At 49.6% G+C, this 17519-nt stretch overlaps 1 protein-coding gene across 5 annotated transcripts in view; it reads left to right on the top strand.

Moving 5' to 3' along the window:
* The window catches only part of LOC148442170 (alanine aminotransferase 2), a 269352-nt gene that overhangs the window by 138568 nt on the left and 113265 nt on the right, over positions 1 to 17519 (top strand). Inside the window, exon 1 of one of the 5 annotated variants that reach the window (XM_088464140.1) lies at positions 9975 to 10009. The exons of 3 other annotated variants lie outside the window; for them this stretch is intronic. The gene's annotated coding sequence lies outside the window, so the exon portion shown is untranslated. Of the gene's footprint in view, positions 1 to 9974; positions 10010 to 16982; positions 17007 to 17519 lie in introns of those variants that run through there. One more of the 5 variants, XM_088464142.1, reaches the window with a different exon arrangement.

The raw sequence follows: 17519 nt of genomic DNA, 5'->3' as shown, positions 1-17519 counted from the left end.
CTCCCGCTGTAACATCTCCTGCTCTCCTGCTATAACAGCCCCTGCTCTCCCGCTATAACAGCCCCTGCTCTCCCGCTGTAACATCTCTTGCTCTCCCGCTGTAACATCTCTTGCTCTCCCGCTGTAACATCTCCTGCTCTCCCGCTGTAACAGCCCCTGCTCTCCCGCTGTAACAGCCCCTGCTCTCCCGCTGTAACATCTCCTGCTCTCTCGCTGTAACATCTCCTGCTCTCCCGCTGTAACATCTCCTGCTCTCCCGCTGTAACATCTCCTGCTCTCCTGCTGTAACATCTCCTGCTTTCCCGCTATAACAGCCCCTGCTCTACCGCTGTAACATCTCCTGCTGTAACATCTCCTGCTCTCCTGCTGTAACAGCCCCTGCTCTCCTGCTGTAACATCTCCTGCTCTCTCGCTGTAACATCTCCTGCTCTCCCGCTGTAACAGCCCCTGCTCTCCCGCTGTAACAGCCCCTGCTCTCCCGCTGTAACATCTCCTGCTCTCCCGCTGTAACATCTCCTGCTCTCCCGCTGTAATATCTCCTGCTCTCCCGCTGTAACATCTCCTGCTCTCCCGCTGTAACATCTCCTGCTCTCCCGCTGTAACATCTCCTGCTTTCCCGCTATAACTGCCCCTGCTCTCTCGCTGTAACATCTCCTGCTCTCCCGCTATAACAGCCCCTGCTCTCCCGCTGTAACATCTCCCGCTCTCCCGCTGTAACATCTCACGCTCTCCCGCTGTAACAGCCCCTGCTCTCCCGCTGTAACATCTCCAGCTCTCCCGCTGTAACATCTCCCGCTCTCCCGCTGTAACATCTCCCGCTCTCTCGCTGTAACATCTCCCGCTCTCTCGCTGTAACTTCTCCTGCTCTCCCGCTGTAACATCTCCTGCTCTCCCGCTGTAACATCTCCTGCTCTCCCGCTGTAACATCTCCCGCTCTCTCGCTGTAACTTCTCCTGCTCTCCTGCTGTAACATCTCCTGCTCTCCCGCTGTAACATCTCCTGCTCTCCTGCTGTAAAATCTCCTGCTCTCCCGCTGTAACATCTCCTGCTCTCCCGCTGTAACAGCCCCTGCTCTCCCGCTGTAACAGCCCCTGCTCTCCCGCTGTAACATCTGCTGCTCTCCTGCTGTAACATCTGCTGCTCTCCTGCTGTAACATCTCCTGCTCTCCCGCTATAACAGCCCCTGCTCTCCCGCTGTAACATCTCCTGCTGTAACATCTGCTGCTCTCCCGCTATAACAGCCCCTGCTCTCCCGCTGTAACAGCCCCTGCTCTCCCGCTGTAACATCTCCTGCTCTCCCGCTATAACAGCCCCTGCTCTCCCGCTATAACAGCCCCTGCTCTCCCGCTGTAACAGCCCCTGCTCTCCCGCTATAACAGCCCCTGCTCTCCCGCTGTAACAGCCCCTGCTCTCCCGCTGTAACAGCCCCTGCTCTCCTGCTGTAACATCTGCTGCTCTCCCGCTGTAACATCTCCTGCTGTAACATCTCCTGCTCTCCCGCTGTAACATCTCCTGCTCTCCAGCTGTAACATCTCCTGCTCTCCCGCTGTAACATCCCCTGCTCTCCCGCTGTAACATCTCCTGCTCTTCCACTGTAACATCTCCTGCTCTCCCGCTGTAACATCTCCTGCTCTCCCGCTGTAACATCTCCTGCTCTCCCGCTGTAACATCTCCCGCTCTCCCGCTGTAACATCTCCCGCTCTCTCGCTGTAACATCTCCCGCTCTCCCGCTGTAACATCTCCTGCTCTCCCGCTGTAAAATCTCCTGCTCTCCCGCTGTAACATCTCCTGCTCTCCCGCTGTAACATCTGCTGCTCTCCTGCTGTAACATCTCCTGCTCTCCCGCTGTAACATCTGCTGCTCTCCCGCTGTAACATCTCCTGCTCTCCCGCTATAACAGCCCCTGCTCTCCCGCTGTAACATCTCCTGCTGTAACATCTGCTGCTCTCCCGCTGTAACATCTCCTGCTGTAACATCTCCTGCTCTCCCGCTATAACAGCCCCTGCTCTCCCGCTATAACAGCCCCTGCTCTCCCGCTGTAACAGCCCCTGCTTTCCCGCTGTAACATCTCCTGCTCTCCCCCTGTAACAGCCCCTGCTTTCCCACTGTAACATCTCCTGCTCTCCTGCTGTAACATCTCCTGCTCTCCCGCTATAACAGCCCCTGCCCTCGTGCTGTAACATCTCCTGCTCTCCCGCTGTAACATCTCCTGCTGTAACATCTCCTGCTCTCCCGCTATAACAGCCCCTGCTCTCCTGCTGTAACATCTCTTGCTCTCCCGCTGTAACATCTCCTGCTCTCCCGCTGTAACAGCCCCTGCTCTCCCTCTGTAACAGCCCCTGCTCTCCCGCTGTAACATCTCCTGCTCTCTCGCTGTAACATCTCCTGCTCTCCCGCTGTAACATCTCCTGCTCTCCTGCTGTAACATCTCCTGCTTTCCCGCTGTAACTGCCCCTGCTCTCTCGCTGTAACATCTCCTGCTCTCCCGCTATAACAGCCCCTGCTCTCCCGCTGTAACAGCCCCTGCTCTCCCGCTGTAACAGCCCCTGCTCTCTCGCTGTAACATCTCCTGCTGTAACATCTCCTGCTCTCCCGCTGTAACATCTCCTGCTCTCCCGCTATAACAGCCCCTGCTCTCCCGCTGTAACATCCCCTGCTCTCTCGCTGTAACATCCCCTGCTCTCCCGCTATAACAGCCCCTGCTCTCCCGCTGTAACAGCCCCTGCTCTCCCGCTGTAACAGCCCCTGCTCTCTCGCTGTAACATCTCCTGCTGTAACATCTCCTGCTCTCCCGCTGTAACATCTCCTGCTCTCCCGCTATAACAGCCCCTGCTCTCCCGCTGTAACATCCCCTGCTCTCTCGCTGTAACATCCCCTGCTCTCCCGCTGTAACATCTCCTGCTCTCCCGCTGTAACATCTCCTGCTCTCTCGCTGTAACATCTCCTGCTCTCCCGCTGTAACATCTCCTGCTCTCCAGCTGTAACATCCCCTGCTCTCCCGCTGTAACATCTCCTGCTGTAACATCTCCTGCTCTCCCGCTGTAACATCCCCTGCTCTCCCGCTGTAACATCCCCTGCTCTCCCGCTGTAACATCTCCTGCTCTCCTGCTGTAACATCTCCCGCTCTCCCGCTGTAACATCTCCTGCTCTCCCGCTGTAACATCTCCTGCTCTCCTGCTGTAACATCTCCCGCTCTCCCGCTGTAACATCTCCTGCTCTCCCGCTGTAACATCTCCTGCTCTCCCGCTGTAACAGCTCCTGCTCTCCCGCTGTAATAGCCCCTGCTCTCCCGCTGTAACAGCCCCTGCTCTCCCGCTGTAACATCTCCTGCTGTAACATCTCCTGCTCTCCCGCTGTAACATCCCCTGCTCTCCCGCTGTAACATCCCCTGCTCTCCCGCTGTAACATCTCCTGCTCTCCTGCTGTAACATCTCCCGCTCTCCCGCTGTAACATCTCCTGCTCTCCCGCTGTAACATCTCCTGCTCTCCCGCTGTAACAGCCCCTGCTCTCCCGCTGTAACATCTCCTGCTCTCCCGCTGTAACATCTCCTGCTCTCCCGCTATAACAGCCCCTGCTCTCCCGCTGTAACATCCCCTGCTCTCTCGCTGTAACATCCCCTGCTCTCCCGCTGTAACATCTCCTGCTCTCCCGCTGTAACATCTCCTGCTCTCTCGCTGTAACATCTCCCGCTCTCTCGCTGTAACATCCCCTGCTCTCCCGCTGTAACATCTCCTGCTCTCCAGCTGTAACATCCCCTGCTCTCCCGCTGTAACATCTCCTGCTGTAACATCTCCTGCTCTCCCGCTGTAACATCCCCTGCTCTCCCGCTGTAACATCCCCTGCTCTCCCGCTGTAACATCTCCTGCTCTCCTGCTGTAACATCTCCCGCTCTCCCGCTGTAACATCTCCTGCTCTCCCGCTGTAACATCTCCTGCTCTCCCGCTGTAACAGCCCCTGCTCTCCCGCTGTAACATCTCCTGCTCTCCCGCTGTAACATCTCCTGCTCTCCCGCTGTAACAGCTCCTGCTCTCCCGCTGTAATAGCCCCTGCTCTCCCGCTGTAACAGCCCCTGCTCTCCCGCTGTAACATCTCCTGCTGTAACATCTCCTGCTCTCCCGCTGTAACATCCCCTGCTCTCCCGCTGTAACATCCCCTGCTCTCCCGCTGTAACATCTCCTGCTCTCCTGCTGTAACATCTCCCGCTCTCCCGCTGTAACATCTCCTGCTCTCCCGCTGTAACATCTCCTGCTCTTCCGCTGTAACAGCCCCTGCTCTCCCGCTGTAACATCTCCTGCTCTCCCGCTGTAACATCTCCTGCTCTCCCGCTGTAACAGCTCCTGCTCTCCCGCTGTAATAGCCCCTGCTCTCCCGCTGTAACAGCCCCTGCTCTCCCGCTGTAACAGCCCCTGCTCTCCCACTGTAACAGCCCCTGCTCTCCCGCTGTAACATCTCCTGCTCTCCGGCTGTAACATCCCCTGCTCTCCGGCTGTAACATCCCCTGCTCTCCCGCTGTAACATCTCCTGCTCTCCCGCTGTAACAGCCCCTGCTCTCCCGCTGTAACAGCCCCTGCTCTCCCGCTGTAACATCTCCTGCTCTCCCGCTGTAACATCTCCTGCTCTCCCGCTGTAACATCTCCTGCTCTCCCGCTGTAACATCCCCTGCTCTCCCGCTGTAACATCTCCCCCTCTCTCGCTGTAACATCTCCTGCTGTAACATCTCCTGCTCTCCTGCTGTAACATCTCCTGCTCTCCCGCTGTAACATCTCCTGCTCTCCTGGGAAGCTTACACCAGGCCTGGGCTGCAGGGCTCACACTCGCTCAGCCACAGCATTATAGTGAGGGCAGAAGGGCAGTTCCATGCCCATAGAGGCCATCTAAAGACCAAAGTTGTCCCCTTGCAGCGCTTGCCACCAGATTATATTCCCCCTCTATGCCCACTTGGATGGAGGGAATGACGTTGGACAGTGGCTGATGACGTCAGGGTCCTGTCCATGAAGGGAATCTGGACACTCCCGTTATTAGTGATGCTCGCAGTCGGCCTTCCGGTGCTGGATAAGTCTGTGGCATATAGGGTGTACACGCCCGCTATATACTCACAACATATCTGCGGATATAACAAATGATATATCTAAGTGAGTAACCAGCTTACTTCTTCCCTGTTACCAGCACACAATTGGGCAGGGAGAGTTCTCCCAGCTTCCGCCAAACCCAGATTCATCCGTCCGGGTGCCAGATGGTGACGCGTTATTTATCACGCCAACCTATCCGTTGCTCCGGAGTCCTATGGCGGCGGGATGGCATCACCCTCCTGACACGCTTATTGTAAGGGACGTTCACATACTTGCCGACCTTTAGCTGCCCCCTCTGGTACCAGGCCCCGGAATGTGATACTTTAGGACATGTTTGCCCGTTTCCTACGCTATGATTGGCCGTATTGGCTGCGTAGCCCCGATCTGCGGCCTCAGGTACGAGGCTGAAAAACAGCTGGATTACATCAATCTCTCTCTCACATGAGAATGTGTCACCACAGTCACCTCCACCTGTTTGCTTTGGCTCCGGCAGAGGCTGATATGTCGGCTCCAAGTACAACAAACTAACAGGTGGCAGCACAGTGTCCCCATACTTCCCGTGTCGCAATCAGACCTACTGAGCGTAATAACCGATAGTGACACAAAACGTAAATAAAGAAAAGACAAAGTGTTCTCCCCCCTCCCCCCCTCATGTCACTATTGAACCCCCCACGTACATAACTGCTACCTTATTACACAGGACGGACACAGGACATGTTTTCTTACATGGAAATAATGTTCAGATCAGGAAAAAACATAAATTTTATTTATTTTAATACCATAAAATAAAATGTACCTATATAAAATTGCTTCCAACTTCCAGAAAGTTACTGAGGCACCAACAAACAGCAACGTAATGGAAGTCGCCAGAACTGCCTCTACGTGTGCGCCCGGTGTACTACTAGTCACCATTATACGTGTGCGCCCGATGTACTAGTAGTCACCATTATACGTGTGCGCCCGGTGTACTACTAGTCACCATTATATGTGTGCGCCCGGTGTACTACTAGTCTCCATTATATGTGTGCGCCCGGTGTACTACTAGTCACCATTATACGTGTGCGCCTGGTGTACTACTAGTCACCATTATACGTGTGCGCCTGGTGTACTACTAGTCACCATTATACGTGTGCGCCTGGTGTACTACTAGTCACCATTATACGTGTGCACCCAGTGTACTACTATTCACCATTATACGCGCCCAGTGTACTACTAGTCACCATTATACGTGTGCGCCCGGTGTACTACTAGTCACCATTATATGTGTGCGCCCGGTGTACTACTAGTCACCATTATACGTGTGCGCCCGGTGTACTAGTAGTCACCATTATACGTGTGCGCCCGGTGTACTACTAGTCACCATTATACGTGTGCACCCAGTGTACTACTATTCACCATTATACGCGCCCAGTGTACTACTAGTCACCATTATACGTGTGCGCCCGGTGTACTAATAGTCACCATTATACGTGTGCGCCCAGTGTACTACTAGTCACCATTATACGCGCCCAGTGTACTACTAGTCACCATTATACGTGTGCGTCCGGTGTACTACTAGTCACCATTATACCTGTGCGCCCGGTGTACTACTAGTCACCATTATTCGTGCGCGCCAGGTGTACTACTAGTCACCATTATATGTGTGCGCCCAGTGTACTACTAGTCACCATTATACGTGTGCGCCCGGTGTAGTACTGGTCACCATTATACGTGGCGCCCGGTGTACTACTAGTCACCATCATAAGTGTGCGCTCGGTGTACTACTAGTCACAATTATACGTGTGCGCCCGGTGTACTAGTAGTCACAATTATACGTGTGCGCCCGGTGTACTACTAGTCACCATTATACGTGGCGCCCGGTGTAGTACTAGTCACCATTATAAGTGTGCGCACGGTGTACTACTAGTCACAATTATAGGTGTGCGCTCGGTGTACTACTAGTCACCATTATACGTGGCACCCGGTGTAGTACTAGTCACCATTATAAGTGTGCGCACGGTGTACTACTAGTCACCATTATACGTGTGCGCCCGGTGTAGTACTAGTCACCATGATACGTGTGCGCCCGGTGTACTACTAGTCACCATTATACGTGGCACCCGGTGTAGTACTAGTCACCATGATACGTGTGCGCCCGGTGTACTACTAGTGATTTTTTCAGATTTTATCTTATTTACTTGTTGGACTTTGTAGCTCATATATATATATATAGGAAAGGTTCCTGGATTGCACACCCTGAATATATATATATAGTGGGAGGTGCTACCTGATGAGACTAATTACAGGCACAGAAACAGACAAATCTCAGGTGCACAACTCCAAATTACTGATGTTATATAAATGCAATAACATTTTGCAATCAATAAAGGTTTTTAGCATAATCATGGCCAAGGTTATGGGCCTACCCACCATATCCAGGTAACCTCTTTAGGGTAGGTCCCTAACATACTAGATTTCAAATCCTGAGAGCACAGGACCCCCAAAACTGGCCCAGCTAACCCGCCCCAGGGCACCGCAAAATGTTATTGCATTTATATATTATCAGTAATTTGGAGTTGTGCACCTGAGATTTGTCTGTTTCTGTTCCTAGCTCATATATATAACTGTAAATGCATGTGTATACTCTATGCACTAAGACCATAAATATATATCGGTTATACTCTGGAATATTATAGATCAGAGGTTCCTAAATGTGTTCCTCAAGGTACCGTAAAGCTGGGTACACACGTAAAGATTATCTGTCCAACCATCTAACTAGCATATACAAAAAACAGAGTTGCAGATGCACTATGCGATCATTACTGTATACATATACTTGACGCTGGTGGGCAGGCCCGTATCAGTGGCCATTGATATGCAAACTACCTCTGAAATTCTATATTATAAATTTATATGTATACAGTAACATCTGCTAATCTGTTTTTTGTATATGCCACTGAAATCTCAGCATGATGGCACCTTTCATTACTATTAGGGTCTAGAGCCCCTCCTTATACCCCATATTGTGTATTTAATATACACATATCTGAAGCCTGAGATTGCTCCAGTCTAGATTTGCACACCCCCCCCCACCCCCTCATATGTTTTTAAGCAGGGACCTAGCATTTGACTGCACCAGGCAACAGGCATAATTACAAGTAAGTCCTATTTATATTGTTAGTATCAGTTTATTTGGGGTGAGCGTTTGGGTGTGGGGACCCCCTGAGCTGTTCTGGCTGGACCTCTCCAGGGCATCACCATGTAATACATACAGTCACTTTATATATCACTTTCATGTTTGTTTATTATTTATGTATTTTTTCACACACATTCTGCCCTTATCATTATTATAACACTTGTTAATTACTTTACACACCTGATACTTTAACACTTCACTGTCACCCTTTTTTTCGAGTGATGCCCTAGGGAGGTCTTTGGCTGAGCTGACTTTTGGGGTGTTCTGCGTCCCAGATGTGAACCCCAGAGTGTTAGGGACCTGCTCAATGAGGTGACCTTGACGCTGGTGGGCAGGCCCGTATCAGTGGCCATTGATATGCAAACTACCTCTGAAATTCTATATTATAAATTTATATGTATACAGTAATGATCGCATAGTGCATCTGCAAATCTGTTTTTTGTATATGTCACTTTGAAATCTCAGCATGATGGCACCTTTCATTACTATTAGGGGGTGCAGTCTAGAGCCCCTCCCTATACATGATGGCACCTTTCATTACTATTAGGGGGTGCAGTCTAGAGCCCCTCCCTATACATGATGGCACCTTTCATTACTATTAGGGGGTGCAGTCTAGAGCCCCTCCCTATACATGATGGCACCTTTCATTACTATTAGGGGGTGCAGTCTAGAGCCCCTCCCTATACATGATGGCACCTTTCATTACTATTAGGGGGTGCAGTCTAGAGCCCCTCCCTATACATGATGGCACCTTTCATTACTATTAGGGGGTGCAGTCTAGAGCCCCTCCCTATACATGATGGCACCTTTCATTACTATTAGGGGGTGCAGTCTAGAGCCCCTCCCTATACATGATGGCACCTTTCATTACTATTAGGGGGTGCAGTCTAGAGCCCCTCCCTATACATGATGGCACCTTTTATTACTATTAGGGGGTGCAGTCTAGAGCCCCTCCCTATACATGATGGCACCTTTCATTACTATTAGGGGGTGCAGTCTAGAGCCCCTCCCTATACATGATGGCACCTTTCATTACTATTAGGGGGTGCAGTCTAGAGCCCCTCCCTATACATGATGGCACCTTTCATTACTATTAGGGGGTGCAGTCTAGAGCCCCTCCTTACAACCATCTAACTAGAGATGATTGGTTGGAATGAGAATCTGGTAACGTATGGGAGTAACTGACGATCAGCAATTTGCTCCCAAACGCCGGAAAATGGACAAAAACTGTTGTTTGAACATATAGTTTAGATGAAACATTTAACAAACTTGTCTGACGCCATTTTCATCTGTTTTCTGGCATTTAGGAGCAAATTGCTGATTGTCAGTTACCCCCATACGTTACCTGATCTTCATTCCAACCAATCAACTAGTTGGATGGTTGGACAGAATCTTTATGTGTGTACCATCTTAACAGTCCAGGTTTTAAGGATATCCATGGTTGAGCACAGGTGATTTCATTAGTACCTCAGTCAATTTGATTTAACCACTTGTGCTCAATCATGGATATCTCTAATGCTGCATACACACATGGGATGATTTTCCTGAACAATAACAATATCACAGACCCTCCAACATGATCCCTTACATTAGGTACAAAATACTCTGCTCCTGGACTTCCCCCCCTAATGTATGATTGCAGTCCCCTGTGGTGACACCTGTCTCATCAATTACCTAGTACAACACAGGTGACTGCAATCATACATTAGGTGCAAGTCCAGGAGCAGAGGGTTTTGTAGCTTATGGAACGGCTCATGTTGGAGGGTAGGATATTGTTCAACGATAAATCATTCATATCGTTCATTTTTATGCAGCGAATGATCGACCAACGATAACGATATCTATGATCATCCGTATATGAGGCCAACTTGTACGATATAGTCAACTTTGCCCGGTCAGAGATGTGGCAGGAGGACTTCACTGAGAGAGATCTTTCCAGTGGTTGGTGGCACAGATTGTACCATGTGTATACAGCTTAGACCTGGACTGTTGGGAACCGTGAGGACCACGTTTGGGAACCTCTGATGGAGATTCTAGTTGATCTTAGTACACACTTCCATGTTTGGATACTGGGTGCGCAGAACAAGCCTCCACCCCCCTTATAATGATGTGTATGGTGAATGTGGTGATTACCTGCTCCCCGCCCATCTATACACAGGTGTTATTAATCAGAGTGAGCAGCTCCCTAGTGATGTACAGTGTGTGGCAGAGGCTGTAAGGTGTAAGCTGTGTGTCCTAGTGATGTACTATGTGTGTGTGTCAGAGGCTGTAAGGTGTAAGCTGTGTGTCCTAGTGATGTACCGTGTGTGTCAGAGGCAGTAAGGTGTAAGCTGTGTGTCCTAGTGATGTACCGTGTGTGTCAGAGGCAGTAAGGTGTAAGCTATGTGTCCTAGTGATGTACCGTGTGTGGCAGAGGCTGTAAGGTGTAAGCTGTGTGTCCTAGTGATGTACTGTGTGTGTCAGAGGCTGTAAGGTGTAAGCTGTGTGTCCTAGTGATGTACCGTGTGTGTCAGAGGCTGTAAGGTGTAAGCTGTGTGTCCTAGTGATGTACCGTGTGTGTCAGAGGCTGTAAGGTGTAAGCTGTGTGTCCTAGTGATGTACAGTGTGTGGCAGAGGCAGTAAGGTGTAAGCTGTGTGTCCTAGTGATGTACTATGTGTGTCAGAGGCTGTAAGGTGTAAGCTGTGTGTCCTAGTGATGTACAGTGTGTGGCAGAGGCTGTAAGGTGTAAGCTGTGTGTCCTAGTGATGTACAGTGTGTGTCAGAGGCAGTAAGGTGTAAGCTGTGTGTCCTAGTGATGTACAGTGTGTGGCAGAGGCTGTAAGGTGTAAGCTGTGTGTCCTAGTGATGTACAGTGTGTGTCAGAGGCAGTAAGGTGTAAGCTGTGTGTCCTAGTGATGTACTATGTGTGTGTGTCAGAGGCAGTAAGGTGTAAGCTGTGTGTCCTAGTGATGTACAGTGTGTGTCAGAGGCTGTAAGGTGTAAGCTGTGTGTCCTAGTGATGTACAGTGTGTGGCAGAGGCTGTAAGGTGTAAGCTGTGTGTCCTAGTGATGTACTATGTGTGTCAGAGGCTGTAAGGTGTAAGCTGTGTGTCCTAGTGATGTACAGTGTGTGTCAGAGGCAGTAAGGTGTAAGCTGTGTGTCCTAGTGATGTACAGTGTGTGGCAGAGGCTGTAAGGTGTAAGCTGTGTGTCCTAGTGATGTACTATGTGTGTGTGTCAGAGGCAGTAAGGTGTAAGCTGTGTGTCCTAGTGATGTACAGTGTGTGTCAGAGGCTGTAAGGTGTAAGCTGTGTGTCCTAGTGATGTACAGTGTGTGGCAGAGGCTGTAAGGTGTAAGCTGTGTGTCCTAGTGATGTACAGTGTGTGTCAGAGGCAGTAAGGTGTAAGCTGTGTATCCTAGTGATGTACTATGTGTGTGTGTCAGAGGCAGTAAGGTGTAAGCTGTGTGTCCTAGTGATGTACCGTGTGTGTCAGAGGCAGTAAGGTGTAAGCTGTGTGTCCTAGTGATGTACAGTGTGTGGCAGAGGCAGTAAGGTGTAAGCTGTGTGTCCTAGTGATGTACAGTGTGTGTCAGAGGCAGTAAGGTGTAAGCTGTGTGTCCTAGTGATGTACAGTGTGTGTCAGAGGCAGTAAGGTGTAAACTGTGTGTCCTAGTGATGTACAGTGTGTGGCAGAGGCAGTAAGGTGTAAGCTGTGTGTCCTAGTGATGTACAGTGTGTGTCAGAGGCTGTAAGGTGTAAGCTGTGTGTCCTAGTGATGTACAGTGTGTGTCAGAGGCTGTAAGCTGTGTGTCCTAGTGATGTACAGTGTGTGTCAGAGGCTGTAAGGTGTAAGCTGTGTGTCCTAGTGATGTACAGTGTGTGTCAGAGGCTGTAAGCTGTGTGTCCTAGTGATGTACAGTGTGTGGCAGAGGCTGTAAGGTGTAAGCTGTGTGTCCTAGTGATGTACAGTGTGCGTCAGAGGCTGTAAGGTGTAAGCTGTGTGTCCTAGTGATGTACCGTGTGTGTCAGAGGCTGTAAGGTGTAAGCTGTGTGTCCTAGTGATGTACAGTGTGTGTCAGAGGCTGTAAGGTGTAAGCTGTGTGTCCTAGTGATGTACAGTGTGTGGCAGAGGCTGTAAGGTGTAAGCTGTGTGTCCTAGTGATGTACAGTGTGTGTCAGAGGCAGTAAGGTGTAAGCTGTGTATCCTAGTGATGTACTATGTGTGTGTGTCAGAGGCAGTAAGGTGTAAGCTGTGTGTCCTAGTGATGTACCGTGTGTGTCAGAGGCAGTAAGGTGTAAGCTGTGTGTCCTAGTGATGTACAGTGTGTGGCAGAGGCAGTAAGGTGTAAGCTGTGTGTCCTAGTGATGTACAGTGTGTGTCAGAGGCAGTAAGGTGTAAGCTGTGTGTCCTAGTGATGTACAGTGTGTGTCAGAGGCTGTAAGGTGTAAACTGTGTGTCCTAGTGATGTACAGTGTGTGGCAGAGGCAGTAAGGTGTAAGCTGTGTGTCCTAGTGATGTACAGTGTGTGTCAGAGGCTGTAAGGTGTAAGCTGTGTGTCCTAGTGATGTACAGTGTGTGTCAGAGGCTGTAAGCTGTGTGTCCTAGTGATGTACAGTGTGTGTCAGAGGCTGTAAGGTGTAAGCTGTGTGTCCTAGTGATGTACAGTGTGTGTCAGAGGCTGTAAGCTGTGTGTCCTAGTGATGTACAGTGTGTGGCAGAGGCTGTAAGGTGTAAGCTGTGTGTCCTAGTGATGTACAGTGTGCGTCAGAGGCTGTAAGGTGTAAGCTGTGTGTCCTAGTGATGTACCGTGTGTGTCAGAGGCTGTAAGGTGTAAGCTGTGTGTCCTAGTGATGTACTATGTGTCAGAGGCAGTAAGGTGTAAGCTGTGTGTCCTAGTGATGTACAGTGTGTGTCAGAGGCTGTAAGGTGTAAGCTGTGTATCCTAGTGATGTACTATGTGTGTGTGTGGCAGAGGCAGTAAGGTGTAAGCTGTGTATCCTAGTGATGTACAGTGTGTGTCAGAGGCTGTAAGCTGTGTGTCCTAGTGATGTACAGTGTGTGTCAGAGGCTGTAAGGTGTAAGCTGTGTGTCCTAGTGATGTACAGTGTGTGTCAGAGGCTGTAAGCTGTGTGTCCTAGTGATGTACAGTGTGTGGCAGAGGCTGTAAGGTGTAAGCTGTGTGTCCTAGTGATGTACAGTGTGCGTCAGAGGCTGTAAGGTGTAAGCTGTGTGTCCTAGTGATGTACCGTGTGTGTCAGAGGCTGTAAGGTGTAAGCTGTGTGTCCTAGTGATGTACTATGTGTGTGTGTGTCAGAGGCAGTAAGGTGTAAGCTGTGTGTCCTAGTGATGTACTATGTGTGTGTGTGTCAGAGGCAGTAAGGTGTAAGCTGTGTGTCCTAGTGATGTACAGTGTGTCAGAGGCAGTAAGGTGTAAGCTGTGTGTCCTAGTGATGTACAGTGTGTGTCAGAGGCTGTAAGGTGTAAGCTGTGTATCCTAGTGATGTACTATGTGTGTGTGTGGCAGAGGCAGTAAGGTGTAAGCTGTGTATCCTAGTGATGTACTATGTGTGTGTGTCAGAGGCAGTAAGGTGTAAGCTGTGTGTCCTAGTGATGTACAGTGTGTGTCAGAGGCTGTAAGCTGTGTGTCCTAGTGATGTACAGTGTGTGTCAGAGGCTGTAAGGTGTAAGCTGTGTGTCCTAGTGATGTACAGTGTGTGTCAGAGGCTGTAAGCTGTGTGTCCTAGTGATGTACAGTGTGTGGCAGAGGCTGTAAGGTGTAAGCTGTGTGTCCTAGTGATGTACAGTGTGCGTCAGAGGCTGTAAGGTGTAAGCTGTGTGTCCTAGTGATGTACCGTGTGTGTCAGAGGCTGTAAGGTGTAAGCTGTGTGTCCTAGTGATGTACTATGTGTGTGTGTGTCAGAGGCAGTAAGGTGTAAGCTGTGTGTCCTAGTGATGTACAGTGTGTCAGAGGCAGTAAGGTGTAAGCTGTGTGTCCTAGTGATGTACAGTGTGTGTCAGAGGCTGTAAGGTGTAAGCTGTGTATCCTAGTGATGTACTATGTGTGTGTGTGGCAGAGGCAGTAAGGTGTAAGCTGTGTATCCTAGTGATGTACTATGTGTGTGTGTCAGAGGCAGTAAGGTGTAAGCTGTGTGTCCTAGTGATGTACAGTGTGTGGCAGGGGCAGTAAGGTGTAAGCTGTGTGTCCTAGTGATGTACAGTGTGTGGCAGAGGCAGTAAGGTGTAAGCTGTGTGTCCTAGTGATGTACCGTGTGTGTCAGAGGCTGTAAGGTGTAAGCTGTGTGTCCTAGTGATGTACTATGTGTGTGTGTGTCAGAGGCAGTAAGGTGTAAGCTGTGTGTCCTAGTGATGTACAGTGTGTCAGAGGCAGTAAGGTGTAAGCTGTGTGTCCTAGTGATGTACAGTGTGTGTCAGAGGCTGTAAGGTGTAAGCTGTGTATCCTAGTGATGTACTATGTGTGTGTGTGGCAGAGGCAGTAAGGTGTAAGCTGTGTATCCTAGTGATGTACTATGTGTGTGTGTCAGAGGCAGTAAGGTGTAAGCTGTGTGTCCTAGTGATGTACCGTGTGTGGCAGAGGCAGTAAGGTGTAAGCTGTGTGTCCTAGTGATGTACAGTGTGTGGCAGAGGCAGTAAGGTGTAAGCTGTGTGTCCTAGTGATGTACTGTGTGTGTCAGAGGCAGTAAGGTGTAAGCTGTGTATCCTAGTGATGTACTATGTGTGTGTGTGGCAGAGGCAGTAAGGTGTAAGCTGTGTATCCTAGTGATGTACTATGTGTGTGTGTCAGAGGCAGTAAGGTGTAAGCTGTGTATCCTAGTGATGTACTATGTGTGTGTGTGTCAGAGGCTGTAAGGTGTTAGCTATGTGTCCTAGTGATGTACAGTGTGTGTCAGAGGCTGTAAGGTGTAAGCTGTGTGTCCTAGTGATGTACAGTGTGTGTCAGAGGCAGTAAGGTGTAAGCTGTGTGTCCTAGTGATGTACGGTGTGTGTCAGAGGCAGTAAGGTGTAAGCTGTGTGTCCTAGTGATGTACAGTGTGTGTCAGAGGCTGTAAGGTGTAAGCTGTGTGTCCTAGTGATGTACAGTGTGTGTCAGAGGCTGTAAGGTGTAAGCTGTGTGTCCTAGTGATGTACAGTGTGTGGCAGAGGCAGTAAGGTGTAAGCTGTGTGTCCTAGTGATGTACAGTGTGTGGCAGAGGCAGTAAGGTGTAAGCTGTGTGTCCTAGTGATGTACTGTGTGTGTCAGAGGCAGTAAGGTGTAAGCTGTGTGTCCTAGTGATGTACCGTGTGTGTCAGAGGCAGTAAGGTGTAAGCTGTGTGTCCTAGTGATGTACAGTGTGTGGCAGAGGCAGTAAGGTGTAAGCTGTGTGTCCTAGTGATGTACAGTGTGTGGCAGAGGCAGTAAGGTGTAAGCTGTGTGTCCTAGTGATGTACAGTGTGTGTCAGAGGCAGTAAGGTGTAAGCTGTGTGTCCTAGTGATGTACCGTGTGTGTCAGAGGCAGTAAGGTGTAAGCTGTGTGTCCTAGTGATGTACCGTGTGTGTCAGAGGCTGTAAGGTGTAAGCTGTGTGTCCTAGTGATGTACAGTGTGTGTCAGAGGCAGTAAGGTGTAAGCTGTGTGTCCTAGTGATGTACCGTGTGTGTCAGAGGCAGTAAGGTGTAAGCTGTGTGTCCTAGTGATGTACAGTGTGTGTCAGAGGCTGTAAGGTGTAAGCTGTGTATCCTAGTGATGTACCGTGTGTGTCAGAGGCAGTAAGGTGTAAGCTGTGTGTCCTAGTGATGTACAGTGTGTGTCAGAGGCTGTAAGGTGTAAGCTGTGTGTCCTAGTGATGTACAGTGTGTGGCAGAGGCAGTAAGGTGTAAGCTGTGTGTCCTAGTGATGTACAGTGTGTGTCAGAGGCTGTAAGGTGTAAGCTGTGTGTCCTAGTGATGTACAGTGTGTGTCAGAGGCAGTAAGGTGTAAGCTGTGTGTCCTAGTGATGTACCGTGTGTGTCAGAGGCAGTAAGGTGTAAGCTGTGTGTCCTAGTGATGTACAGTGTGTGGCAGAGGCTGTAAGGTGTAAGCTGTGTGTCCTAGTGATGTACCGTGTGTGTCAGAGGCAGTAAGGTGTAAGCTGTGTATCCTAGTGATGTACTATGTGTGTGTGTGGCAGAGGCAGTAAGGTGTAAGCTGTGTGTCCTAGTGATGTACAGTGTGTGTCAGAGGCTGTAAGGTGTAAGCTGTGTCCTAGTGATGTACAGTGTGTGTCAGAGGCAGTAAGGTGTAAGCTGTGTGTCCTAGTGATGTACAGTGTGTGTGTCAGAGGCAGTAAGGTGTAAGCTGTGTGTCCTAGTGATGTACAGTGTGTGTCAGAGGCTGTAAGGTGTAAGCTGTGTGTCCTAGTGATGTACAGTGTGTGTCAGAGGCTGTAAGGTGTAAGCTGTGTGTTCTAGTGATGTACAGTGTGTGTCAGAGGCTGTAAGGTGTAAGCTGTGTGTCCTAGTGATGTACCGTGTGTGGCAGAGGCAGTAAGGTGTAAGCTGTGTGTCCTAGTGATGTACAGTGTGTGGCAGAGGCAGTAAGGTGTAAGCTGTGTGTCCTAGTGATGTACAGTGTGTGTGTGTCAGAGGCAGTAAGGTGTAAGCTGTGTGTCGTAGTGATGTACAGTGTGTGTCAGAGGCTGTAAGGTGTAAGCTGTGTGTATGAGAGACCTCGCTGTGGTGGCTGATGGGAATTCATGGTCCATATATGCACTAAGGAACCTCAGCTGTATTCTACGTAACATTTGTGAGTAACCCAGACGTGTAGAATCTGCGCTTTCACTTCAACTTCACACTCGCTGCGCTCGGCTGCCTTTGTGTAATAAATTGTGGTGAGAAAGGAATTCCTGTTATTACCAGGATAATCACCCATAGAAATAATAATCCTCCTTATTTCTGCGCACTGATATATAATAGGCCCCCAATGGTGGTGGCAACAGCCTTATACTTACTGATTATACTATTCCAAACACCTGATACATCACATTGCTGGGTTCCACTGACGCAGGGAGTTCTATTAATACCGTGTGTGGGTATATATTGTATGTATGTATGTGTGTGTGTGCGTGTGTATGTATATGTGTATATATATATATATATATATATATATATATTCTCTATCTATCTAATTTTTAGTGTGTATGTAGAGAAAAATGGTTGGACCCTGACAGCAAATCAAATAGATCACTGCGATGTTACTGAGATCAGTACCGTATAGGTCACTGCGATGTTACTGAGGTCAGTACCGTATAGGTCACTG

Source organism: Taudactylus pleione, unplaced genomic scaffold (genome assembly GCF_031769625.1).
Source record: "Taudactylus pleione unplaced genomic scaffold, aTauple2 ptg001597l, whole genome shotgun sequence".
NCBI lineage: Eukaryota > Metazoa > Chordata > Amphibia > Anura > Myobatrachidae > Taudactylus > Taudactylus pleione.
Note: the sequence above shows the minus strand (reverse complement) of the source record. Positions and strands in the feature narration are given on the sequence as shown.